The following is a 13,638-nucleotide window of genomic DNA, read 5'->3' as shown; positions in this document are numbered from 1 at the left end:
AGTTCTTATATTATTTTTCTAAATCTGTGATATATATAAATAAAATATTTGATTGATATTTTCTTAAATATATAGATTAATTTGGTAATGTAGGCATTTTCAAAACAAGAATTCTGCTATTCCAGGAACATGGCAAGAATTTACATTGTTTAGTCTCTTTGGTTTCTTTACAATGTCTTGATGTTTTCATTGTAGGGGTCTTTTATATTTTTGAATTATTGTAAATGGAATACTTTTCCATAATTACTTCTCCTGTGAGCAGTCTGCTAGCATATAAGAAGGCTACTTTAATAGACACCCCCTACATACACAGACATGTTTTCTACCCTGCAACTTTACTATTTTTATTAAGTTTAAGAGTCTTGAATATATTATATAGGGTATTTTATGATCAGAATAATGCCAATCATCATCATTAGGGATGGAGAGATGACACACACTTAAGAGTAATTGAGGCTCTTGCAAAGGACCCGGGTTTAGTTCCCAGCACACATGTGACAGCTCACAACAGTATGTAACTCCTGTTACATATGGCTTAAAGACATATCTGCAAATAAAACACCCATACACATACAATAAAAGTTGATATTTAAGAAAATTCATGTCATCTATAAATAAAAATAATCAACTCCTCCTTTCCTGTTTCTTTTTCTTTCCCAGTTGCTATAGTTAAGTAATCAATCACTAACAAATGAGAGAGAAAAGAGGAAGCATTCAAATCGTATTCCTGAGTTTAGAGGAAATGATCCATTTTTGTCTCCATTGCTGCTTTTAGAGAAAGTAATCTGTTTCCATTTACAACAAATGTCAGCTACAGAGTTGCATGTAACATTTATTATCTTGAGTACCTTCTATTTTTGTAATATTTCCAAAACTTTTATCATGAAGGCATGATGAACTTTGTCCAATATCTTTCCAGAATCAATAGTTTCTGTTCATAAGGTTGTCTTTATGATGTATTACATTTATTGATTTATATATCATGAACCAACAATGCCTTCCTCTAATGAAGCTCATTCAGTCAAGTCATAATACCCATCTTATTGTGCGTATGCAATCAGTTTGCAAATATTTTGTTGAGAATTTTTACATTTTTCTTCATGAAAGATGTAAGATATAGACTACTGAAATAGCTCCGTGGTTAACAGCACTTGCAATTCCTCCAGAGGTCTGAGGCATGATGCATTCACATGCCAGTTCACAACTGTTTGTTACTGAAATTTCAAGGGACACAGAACCCTCTTTTGACCTCTGTGGGCACAAGGAAAATGCATGGTTCACAGCTACACATGCAGGTAAAACAACTGCAAAAGAATGTTAGAGCTGAGATGCTGACTGACAACGAGGACCCATTATCTTCTTGACACAGCAGGGCAGCTGCACACTTGAATACACAAAAGTTCTGATAGCTTGTACAAAAATCTGTTCTTTCAAGGAGAAAAACATTGGGTAAACTGTCTCACCTGAAGCGGAGGAGTCATTGGAAATTATTACCTACTGTGGGAGTGCAGAGATAGAGAGACAGAGATGGGGTTCAGGGAGGAGGAGAATTTCTCTAAGAGTGTAGGCCCTGAAAAGTTGACCATTCTCCAGTGTACAGCCACATATTCAAGAATGTATGGGCAGCACAAATTAGTTTTGAAGGATTATTTTTAATGACATAAACATGGGTGGGTAAGGATAAGGGGTGTGAGTTGGGGGAACAGTTGGAAGAAAACAGATAAATATGATCAAAACACACTGTATGAAATTTTCCAAGTACCAATGGAAAGAAGGAAAACAAAAGTGTTCAACATGTCTAGTCATTGGGGAAATGCAAATCAAAATCACTCTGAGATCCATCTCACCCAAGTTAGAAAGAATATAATTAATCAGCCTGACAGGAAATGCTAGAGAGGATACAGAGAAAGAAGAATCCTTAGTCACAGATGTGGATATGCAAATTAATACAGACATTATGGAAATCAGTTTGGCTGTATCTCAAAAGAATTAAAAATAGAATTATCATATGACCCATCTACCTGACTCTGGGACTATACTCAGAGAACTTCAGAATCTACCAAAGAGATGTTTGTATCCTCATATTTATTGATGATTTATTTATTGTGGCAAGAAAATAGAATCAACTAAGTTGTTTATCAATAAACAAATAGATGATGAAAATATGTTACACATTACATATGTAAAATATAGGTACGTACAGAATGTAATTTTATTCAACAAGAAATGTGAAAAAAGTGACAAAATTTTGAGGAAAATAGATGGATTTATAATGTCTAATATTAAGCAAGATCATACAATCCTTGAAAGAAAAAAATGTGCCTTTTGCCTCAAATAAAAGCACTAGCATATAATATGCACATACACTTATATGTTACATATATGTGTAAGCAAATGCATGTATGGGTATATTATGACACATAGATAGGAGAATAAGTGTATTGTTAAGTGATAAGGAAGAAATAGATACAGCTAAAAGACACAGGGACCATGAAAGAAGATATAAATATAAATATAATTGCTTTTCTAGTTTTAACTTTGTTATGCATTTTTATTGTGTGTGTTTGTGTTTGTGTGTGTTTCTGTGTGTGTGTTTGTGTGTGTGTGTTAGATGAATGGACATAAATGTAACTGACAGTGAAAGTGGAAAGCCCTAAAGCAAAGCTCCTTGGCAGCAGAATGGCTATTCTATCTGGATAAGGTTTACTGAGATATTCAGACTTTGGATCTTGCCAGGTGCTTGTTTGAGTGGCTAAGTTAATTGAGTTGCTTGGATTTCTTTATTTGAAAGTTCTTCCAGTGACATTTATTTTTATTAAAAAAAAAGAAAGAAAATGAATGATGGGTTTGGCCTAAGAAAGAAAACAATGCTCTGTAAAACAGGGCTTAAGAAATGATGGAAGAGGAAGCCTAGTCAATTGTCAATTTTTAGCAAGTAGATTTTGTGAATTGAATACAAAAAAGTTCCAATGCCAATTGAAAGCAAAAATATCTAGAGATTAGAATATACAAAAATTTCTGTCTTTGTAACATCATCAATACTAATTGTAAAGTACATAAATATAAATAAAACTTGTTAAATGCCATAATTCTTAGTCAGAGAGGTGCATTTGTGTGTGTGTATGTGTGTGTGCGTGTGCCCATATCTCTATATCCATTTATATATTTATAACAATCCACATGTATTTATATATTTATAACAATCCATATAATACATAAGTATTTCTATGCATATATTAATATGCATATGAAAGGCAGCAACAAGCCAATGAAAAGGTTCTGTCCAATGCCAGCTCCAGGAACCAGTGTGTATACTGGGTTTCCTTATGGGAGCATAGGTGGCCACAGACATCTTTACCACTAGGAAGTCTCATTTCATTCAGTTGTTGATCTTTTAGATAATGGCAAGAGGCTGGACATTGTGAGGGTCTGGAGAAGGCCTCACTGTGGTCTCATGAACCTGGGAAGCCTCTTGCCTGCCTCTCTGCAAGAGGGTATTTAATTGTGAGGATGTGATGTGAATCTCCACAGCGGTGCTGATTCAAGACAGTTATGATTTGTAATGCGTGTACACACAGATTATATGGAAAATATGTAACAGCATGCTTTTTTTAAATTAATCATTTTTTAAGAAGTAGGATTCAAATTTAGTGTAAGCTATTATGAATGCTAGAGACTTGGAATTGGGTCCTTTTATGATTCAGTGATGATTGAAATAACAAATTCTCAATCAGAATTTTTTCTCCTCTTAGCAGAATGAAAACAATATCTGTCATCCTCCAGATGGTCTTGCTTCTCTGATGTCCATGTAGGTCTTAAATTTACTACCTTCAAGCTTCACCAGTTTGATTGACTAGGATTTCTGACCCTCTCTGTGTATTGTATTTCCGTCCCTGCTTTCTACGCATCCATTTGTTAAGTTAGTATTAGCTAATAATATTATGAAAACAGGACAGAGCTTTACAAGTCTTGCCAGTGTAGTGCATCACGCCATGATCATGGTACTAATATTCAGGGCACACCTGTGAAATGCTGTGAGTTAGAACTCACAGACGAGCCAGTGCTGGAGATACTGACTAAGGGTATAAGAGAATACAACACATGCCTATCAACCCTCCTGTATTTTAGAGGATTTCTCTCAACTTCACTTAAAAAGTAAAATGAGGAAACCCTAGAACCTGAAAGAAAAATACTGCCTGTTTTCTCTTGTATATGTGAAATTACAAGAAAAATAAAGTAAAACCTGTGTGAAAACAGCAAGAGAACAGAACATAGGACAGTGACATTAGAAGGGTGAAAAGGGTTGACCACAGGTGATATGGAAGGGAAGTCTCTGCATGCAAACATTATAATGAAAGACCCTGCTTTGCTCAATTCAGATACAACAATAAAATGCTTTCTCCATTTGGATATTTTTAAGTGAAACTGTACCAGTGCAATGCATACCCAAACACTTGTAAAATAGATTTTCAAATTAGAAATATACAATTCAATTACATTCTGGATAAATAATAAATACTTTTGATGTTTGTCCCATTTTTTGGTATATATCCCGTGTAAACACTTTTACTAAAATATTTCCTAGTATAGCAAAAGAAAAAAACAAAACAAAAAACCCAAAACACGTTTAATTGCTCACCCTGATTTGTTTGTTGTTGTAAGTTGTTCAATCTGGTTCACGTGGAAAGCTCAGTCCTCTTATCACTAGGAAGCCAGAACATCACGACACTCCCCCGTATGTATTACATTTTAGCCTACAGAATAAAATAAATGAAGAATGATAGTGCCCTTCAAGTGTATGGATGGGTTTCTCTTTTCATTACCTCAGAGGCTGCTTGATTTCATTGAAGAAGGCCAGGGTCCTCATTAATTGCATCATTAAACCCCAGTCAGGAGAAAGGTGTGTGGGCAGTGCTGATTTCTAAAGTGTAAAGGCTAAAGTAAACGTCAGGATAAAAGGCTTCCTTCTTTACTTCCTCATTTATCTTCATTACACTCTGCTCTGATTTATATAAAATGCTTGCTGAAGGCTGAAGGCTCTCAGGTGAATGTGAGTGGGGTCACTTTATCACAGCAACAAGCGCCTCTGGCAGCCAAGGCAGCTTTATCACAGCGCAGAGCAAGGGTTCAAGGATGCAGTAAGGACCAAGCCAGATGCTGCCACGGTCCCAAGGTGGCTCTGGAGGAAAGTGAGGTGAACACATTTTCAAAGTAAAATTTCTCAGTCTAGAAAATGAGAATTCTGATCAAGAGTACTTCTCAATATTCACTTTGTAATGAATATTTGTATATAGGTGAACTGACTGCCAGTCAGTCTTGCTGGTGCTCAGGAATTTAAGCAAAGGATAATTTTCATGGCAGCTATTGGAGTCTAGTCTGGGATTAAAACAACAAAAACTCAAACTTCTCATCCTTTTGTATAGGGGATATGTTACAGTCTTAACCAAAGCTTAGGCGTGGCAGTGGCTGACAGTTTAAAGTGAAAGTGGCATCTGTCTCATGATGCTAGAACTGTGACTAACCCACAAAAACTAAGTAAAAACATTTGCAGCTTTAATATATGCGCTTGTATAGTTTTTCCTAAGGAGCAGTAGAACAGAGTTCATTTTGGAGCAAGGAGATTCTCTGTGTAAGTGGCTCCTCAGCCAGATTGATTTTGATCTGCTGTTCCATAGGTGTGTCTGGACTTGTTTCCAACACAAAGACAAACATGCCTCCAGCTAAATGACCTAGAATTCCATGTAAAAGGAGGGAGCTTGGACTGGCTTATTAACACTTTAGTGAAATAACTGTTGGTTGATACTCTACTTGCTTTTAGCTACCGTCTTTCCAGGTTCATAAATCTTGACTGTGATTCTGAAACACAGAACAGTTTTGAGGCCTGGTGAGTTGCTGGCAAAGCTCACTGATGAGATAGTTTACTACACCTGCCTGTTTACTAATTACCGTACTCCTTGTCTGGTCTTTTCAATGCGTATACAGTACCTATAGCCAGAAAACTGAAAACAAAAAAGTTAAGACACTAGACAAAGCTAATTGCCTTCATCAGGTATGCTGAAAAGAACAAACTGAGCAGGCTGAGACTACTATTCTTTGAAAAGCCTGCTTGTAAGCTTGGCACCTTTCTGATGCTTAGGACTAGGTTTATGAAGGGAGTCTCATTATTCATTAACTGATAAGAAGGGGTTGGTCATGCCAATATGTCTGTACAATGTGATTTATGCTGAAAGCTTGATTTGTATTTGTGTACTTTAGAATTTTGGTGTCTCTTCAAGCACATATTTGTAATCAGCTCACAATAAAATCTTTGGGCACCAAGTCTCTTACAGACTTTTTTGCTGAGTAATATTCTATACAGGTCACAATATGAGGTTAGATGACCCCAAGGTATCATGTGTGAATCCATTGGGAGAGGACTGGTGACAACTTGTACCTGGTCTCCTCTAGACTTCACCTCTTGAGCCCTTTCCAATTCTGACTACTTAGAACTTTTCCTTGCATTAAATCACAACCACAAGCAGTACCATAACAAGCATAGAATAAATTATTCTCTCCCCACCTCTCTTTCCCTTTGTTTCTTCCTCCAGTGTTTCAGTTGAGACTCTCCAACTAAAAAAATGCAAGATCACTAATGAAAGGGGACTTGGATTTTCATTAATACTGGTAACATGGTAGGATCTAGGGCATGCTTATTCCTGTGTGTGCTAAACATATCTGGTTCTACTTTCTGGTTGTTTTTTATAACCTTGAGTTGCACCTTGATCAATTTCAGTAAGGCCTTCCCCCATCATTCTGCAAGAAAACTATTCTCCAGCTCATTTTCTGCCTTCTTCTTGCTTATGGTAATTTCTCATCCCTCATCTCAGCAGCATCTCTCACAGATGCAGTTCTTTGATCTTTTGGCTAAATATATACATGTAGTAGTTTAAAAAATATATTCTTGGCCTTCTGGTTTCCATCTGTGCCTGGAAACAGTCCTCTGACACAGGGCTCCATACCCAAATAGCACAGGGAGAGAGTGAGCCTCCAAGGAAAGTGGACAGGCCTGTGAATGCAGGTAGGACCACTGAGAAGCTGCCTGGGACAGGAATTCCATCTGCACCCAGAGCTGATCCTCTGCCATAGAGCTACATATACAAACACTGCCAGAAGAGAGCTGGCCACCCAGGAATGCCTACACACCTGTAAGTACAGGTAAGACCACCACTTCTCTTCAAATCCCTGGCACAAGAGGGACCCTCCCAGAGCCATCAGCACACAGGAACCAAGGATCAGCTAGGGAAAGGATCCTTATGGTTTCTGTCTCCACCTGAGAGCTGACCCTGTACCAGAGCTCTCCATACCTAAATTTCTCCAGGAAAGAACTGGTCTCTCAGGAGTTCTAACACACAGGCTTGCAGGACAGACAAGACACAGACATAGAGAGCAAGACCAGGTAACACCAGAAAAAACAGATGGTAAAAGGAAAGTGCAAGAACATAAACAACAGAAACCACTGCTACATGGCATCATCAGAATCCAGTTCTCTCACCACAGCAAGCCCTGATTACCCCAAAACATCAGAAAAGCAAGACTCTGGTTTAAAATCACATCTCATGATGATGATAGGGGACTTTAAGAAGGTCATAACTCCCTTAAGGAAATACAAGAGAGCACATGTAAACAGGTAGAAGACCTTAAAGAGAAAACACAAAAATCCCTTAAAGACTTAGAGGAAAACACAATTAAACAGGTGAAGGAAGTGAGCAAAACCATCCAGTGTCTACAAATGGAAATATAAACAATAAAGAAATCACAAAGGGAGACAACACTAGAGATAGAAAACCTAAGAAAGAGATCAGGAGTCATAGATAAAAGGATCTCCAAAGAATACGAGAGACAGAAGAGAGAATCTCATGTGCAGAAGATACCATAGAAAACATGGACACAACAGTGAAAGAAAATGCAAAATGCAAAAAGCTCCTAACTCAAAATGTCCAGGAAATCCAGGACACAATGAGAAGACCAAACCTGAGGGTAAAAGGTATAGAAGAGAGTGAAGAGTCCCAACTTAAAGGACCAGTAAATATCTTCAACAAAATTATAGAAGAAAACTTCCCTAACCCAAAGAAAGAGGTGCCCATGAACATACAAGAAGCCTACAGAACTCCAAATAGATTAGACCAGAAAAGAAATTCCTCCTGACACATAATAATCAGAACAACAAATGCACTAAATAAAGATAGAATATTAAAAGCAGTAAGGGAAAAAGGCCAAGTAACATATAAAGGCAGACCTATCAGAATTACAACAGACTTCTCAACGGAGACTATGAAAGCTAGAAGATCCTGGGCAGATCTCATATGGACCCTAACAGAACACAAATGCCAGTCCAGACTACTGACCCAGGAAAGGATAATAGATAGAAAACTCCAACATAAGTAGGGAAACTACACCCTAGAAAAAGCAAGAAAATAATCTTCTTTCAACAAACAGAAAAGAAGGTAGCCACACAGATATAATTTTACCTCTAACAACAACAACAAAATGGCAACAATCACTTTTCCTTAATATCTCTTAACATCAGTGAACTCATATCCCCAATAAAAAGACACAGTCTAATGGACTGTGTATGTAAACACAACCCAGCATTTTGCTTCATAGAGGAAACACACCTTAGTGACAAAGACAGACACTACCTCGAAGTAAAAGGCTGGAAAACAATTTTTCAAGCAAATGGTTCCAAGAAACAAGCTGGAGTAGCCATTCTAATATCGAATAAAATCGACTTTAAGCCACAAGTTATCAAAACAGATAAGAAGAGACACATCATATTCATCAAAGGGAAAATCTACCAAGAAGGACTCTCAATTCTGAACATCTATGCTCCAAATGCAAGGGTACCCATATGCAGTAAAGAAATTTTACTAAAGCTAAAAGCACACATTACTCACCACACAATAATTGTGGGGGACTTCAACGCATCATTCTCATCAATGGACAGATCAGGGAAACACAAACTAAACAGAGACACAATGAAACTAATAGAAATTATGGACCAAATGGAATTAATAGATATCTGTAAAGCATTTTACCCTAAATCAAAAGAATATGCCTTCTTCTTAGCACCTCATGGTACCTTCTTCAAAATTGACTAAATAATCGATCACAAAACAGACCTCAACAGATATAAGAAGATTTAAATAATCCCATGCCTCCTATCAGATCACTATAGATTAAGGCTTGTTCAATAGCAACAAAATCAACAGAAATTCCACAAACACATGGATGATGAACAATGCTCTATTCAATGGTATCTTGGTAAAAGAAGAAATAAAGAAAGAAATTAAAGACCTTATAGAATTTAATGAAAATGAAGGTACAACATACCCAAATTTATGAGACACAATGAAAGCAGTGCTAAGAGGAAATCGCATACCTCTGAGTGCCTCCAAAAAGAAACTGGAGAAAGCACACACTAGCAGTTTAACAGCACACCTGAAAGATCTAGAACAAAAAGAAACAAATACACCTAAGAGGAGTAGATGGCAGGAAATAATAAAACTCATGGGTGAAATCAACCAGGTAGAATCAAATAGAGCTATACAAAGAATAAACAAAATCAGAAGCTGGTTGTTTGAGAAAATCAACAAGATACATAAACCATTAGCCAGACTAGCCAGGGGGCACAGACACAGTATCCAAATTAACAAATCAGAAATGAAAAGGGATATAAAGCAACAGAAACTGAGAAAATTAAAAAAAAACATCATATTCTACTACAAAAGCCTTTACTCAACACAACTGGAAAATCTGGATGAAATGGACAATTTTCTAGACAGATACCAAATGCCAAAGTTAAATTAAGATCAGATAAACCATCTAAACAGTACCATAACTCCCACAGAAATAGAAGCAGTCATTAAAAGTATCCCAACCCCAAAAAGCTCAGGACCACAGAGGTTTAGGGCAGAATTCTATCAGATCTCCAAAGAAGACCTAATATCAAGACTCTTAAAAGTATTCCACAAAATAGAAACAGAAGGAACACTACACAATTAGTTCCATGAAGCCACAATTACGCTAATACCAAAAGCACACAAAGACCCAAGAAAGAAAAAGAACTTCAAACCAACTTCCCTTATGAATATTGATGCAAAAAAATTGACAAATTGATATCAATAAAATTCTGGGAAAATGAATCAAAAAAACATCAAAATGATCATTCAACATGGTCAAGTAGGCTTCATGCCAGGGATGCAGGAAAGGTTCAATGTATGGAAACCCATAAATATAATTCACTACTTAAAGAAACTCAAAGAAAAAAAAACACATGATCATTACATAAGATGCTTAAAAAGCATTTGACAAACTTCAACATTAATTCATATTAAAAGTCTTGGAGATATCAGGAACTCAAGGCCCATATCTAAAGATAGTATAAAGCAATATACAACAAACCAGTAGCCAACATCAGACTAAGTGGAGAAAAACTTGAAGCAATTCTACTAAAATCAGGAACTAGACAAGACTGCCCACCCTTTTCCTATCTATTCAATATAGTATTTGAAGTTATAGATAGAGCATTAGGGGAAAAAAAAACCCACCACCACCAACAAACACCAAAAAGCAAAAATAAACAAACAAACAAAAACAAACAAACAACAACAATAACAAAAAAATACCGGTCAAATGGATACAAATTGTAAAGGAAGAACTCAAACTATCACTAGTTGCAGATGATATGATAGTATAGTTAAGTGACCCCAAAACTCTGCCAGAGAAGTCATATAGCTAATAAACAACTTCAGCAAAGTGACTGGATATAATAGCCTGGAGCTCTTGACTCTAGCTGCATATGTATCAAAAGATGGCCTAGTCGGCCATCACTGGAAAGAGAGGCCCATTGGACATGCAAACTGTATATGCCCCAGTACAGGGGAACGCCAGGGCCAAAAAAAAAAAAAAAAAATGGGAATGAGTGGGTAGGGAAGTGGGGGGGAGGGTATGGAGGACTTTTGGGATAGCATTGGAAGTGTAATTGAGGAAAATATGTAATAAAAATAAATAAATAAATAAAAATAAAAAAAATATATATATATAAAATAAAATTAACTCAAACAAATCAGTAGCCTTCCTATACTCAAAGGATAAACTGCCTCAGAAAGAAATTAGGGAAACGACAACCTTTAAAATAGTCACAAACAATATAAAGTATCTTGGATTGACTCTAACCAAACAATGAAAGATCTGCATAACAAGAACTTCAAGTTGTACAACAGAGCAATAGTGATAAAAACTGCATGGTATTGGTACAGTAACAGGCAGGTAGATTAACTGAATAGAATTGAAGTCCCAAAAGTGAAACAACATATTGATGGTCACTTGATCTTTGACAAAGGAGCTAAAACCATCCAGTGGAAAAAAGACAGTATTTTAAACAAATGGTCCTGGTACAATTGGTAGTTAGAATGCAGAAGAATGCAAATTGATCCATTCTTATCTCCTTGTACAAAACTCAAGTCCAAGTTGATCAAGGAACTCCACATAAAACCAGATACACTGAAACTTATAAAAAAGAAAGTGGGGAAGTTCACATGGGCACTGGGGAAAATTTCCTGAACAGAACACCAATAGCTTATGCTCTAAGATTAAGAATTGACAAATGGGACATCATAAAATTGCAAAGCTTCTGTAAGGCAAAGAACACTGTCAATAGAACAAAGTGGCAAACAACAAATTGGGAAAAGATTTTTACCAACTCTACATATAATCAAGGGTTAATATCCAATATATACAAAGAACTCAAGAAGTTAGACTCAAGAAAACCAAATAACCATATTAAAAATAGGGTACAGAGCCAAACAGAGAATTCTCAACTGTGGAATACAGAATGGCTGAGAAGCATATAAAGACATGTTTAACATCCTTAGTCATCAGGGAAAGGGGAATCAAAACAATCCTGAGATTACACCTTGTACCAGTCAGAATGGCTAAGATCAAAAACTCAGGTGACAGCAGATGCTGGCAAGTATGTGGAGAAAGAGGAACACTCCTCCATTGCTGGTGTGATTGCAAAGTAATACAACTACTCTGGAAATCAGTTTGTTGCTTCATCAGAAATTTGGACTTAGTACTACTGGAGGACCTAGCTATACCACTCCTGGTCATATACACAGAAGATGCTCCAACATGTAATAAGGACACATGCTCCACTATGTTAATAGCAGCCTTATTTATAATAGGCAGAAGTTGGGAGGAACCCAGATGTCCCTCAACAGAGTAATGGATACAGAAAATGTGGTATATTTACACAATGGGAAACTACTCAGCTATTAAAAACAATGAATTCAAGAAATTCTTAGACAAATGGATGGAACTAGAAAATATCATCCTGAGTGAGGTAACACAATCATAAAAGAACACACATGGTATTCACTCACTGATAACTGGCTATTAGTCCTGAAGCTTGGAATACCGAAGATACAATTCACAGAATAAGTGAAGCTCAAGAAGAAGGAAGATCAAATTATGGATACTTTGGTCCTTCTTACAAAGGGGGACAAAATACCCATAGGAGGTGATACAGAGACAAAATGTTAAGCAGAGACTGAAGGAAAAAACCATCCAGAGACTGCCCTACCTGGGGATCCATCCCACACAATGTCTTCAAATCCAGCTACTATTGTGGATGCCAACAAGTGCTTGCTGACAGAAGCCTGTTATAGCTGTTTCCTGAGAGGGTCTGCCAATGCCTGAGAAATACACAGGTAGATGCTATCAGCCAATCATTGGACTGAGCAAAAGGTCCCCAATGGAGGAGCTAGGAGAAAGGAGCTGAAGGAGCTTGCAGCCCCATAGGAGGAACAATATGAACCAACCAGTAACCTCAGACCTCCCAGGGACTAAACCACCAAACAAAGAGTACACATGGAGGGACCCATGGCTCAAGCTACATGTGTAGCAGAGAATGGCTTTGTTGAACATCAAAGGAAAGAGAGGCCTTTGGTTCTGAGAATGCTCGATGCCAAAGTGTAGAGGAATGCCAGGAAAGGGAAGTGGGAGTGGGTGGGTTGTTGATCAGGGGTATGTGGGAGGGGAAACCAGGAAAGGGAATAACATTTGAAATGTAAATAAAGAAAATATCTAAAAAAATTAAAATAAAGACAATTATTCTTAGGGAATTTCATTCATCAATATACTTTGATCATATCTGCCTTGAACTTTCCTCTCCAGTTCCCTCCTATATTCCATCCTCTACAGCCCCTGCCAATTTCATGTACCCTTCTTATTTTCAGACCTCACTAAGTACACTTAATACTTGAAATATTCACAGATTCTCAGTTTTCATCCTAAATGTCTATCCATTCCAAAACTTGATATTCCAAAATGTCATGTGCTCTGAGCTGTTTGCTGTTTTTTTCTTAATCATTATCCTTGGCCTCACAGCTTTCAGTCTCATGATTTTAAAGAGCATCTATATGCTTCACTCCAAAAGTTTTATTACCATCAGTGAACTCTCCTCTGAGTTCTGGACTCTTAGATGAAACCATTCTACCAGGATGAGCAAAGCTGGGCTTCTATTCTTTTCCAACATTGTTGTTAGCCTGTTAAAACATTCTTTCTATTCAATATATACCCACTCAGTCTATCAGTCTA

Source organism: Mus musculus, chromosome 10 (assembly GCF_000001635.26).
Source record: "Mus musculus strain C57BL/6J chromosome 10, GRCm38.p6 C57BL/6J".
Lineage (NCBI taxonomy): Eukaryota > Metazoa > Chordata > Mammalia > Rodentia > Muridae > Mus > Mus musculus.
Note: the sequence above shows the minus strand (reverse complement) of the source record.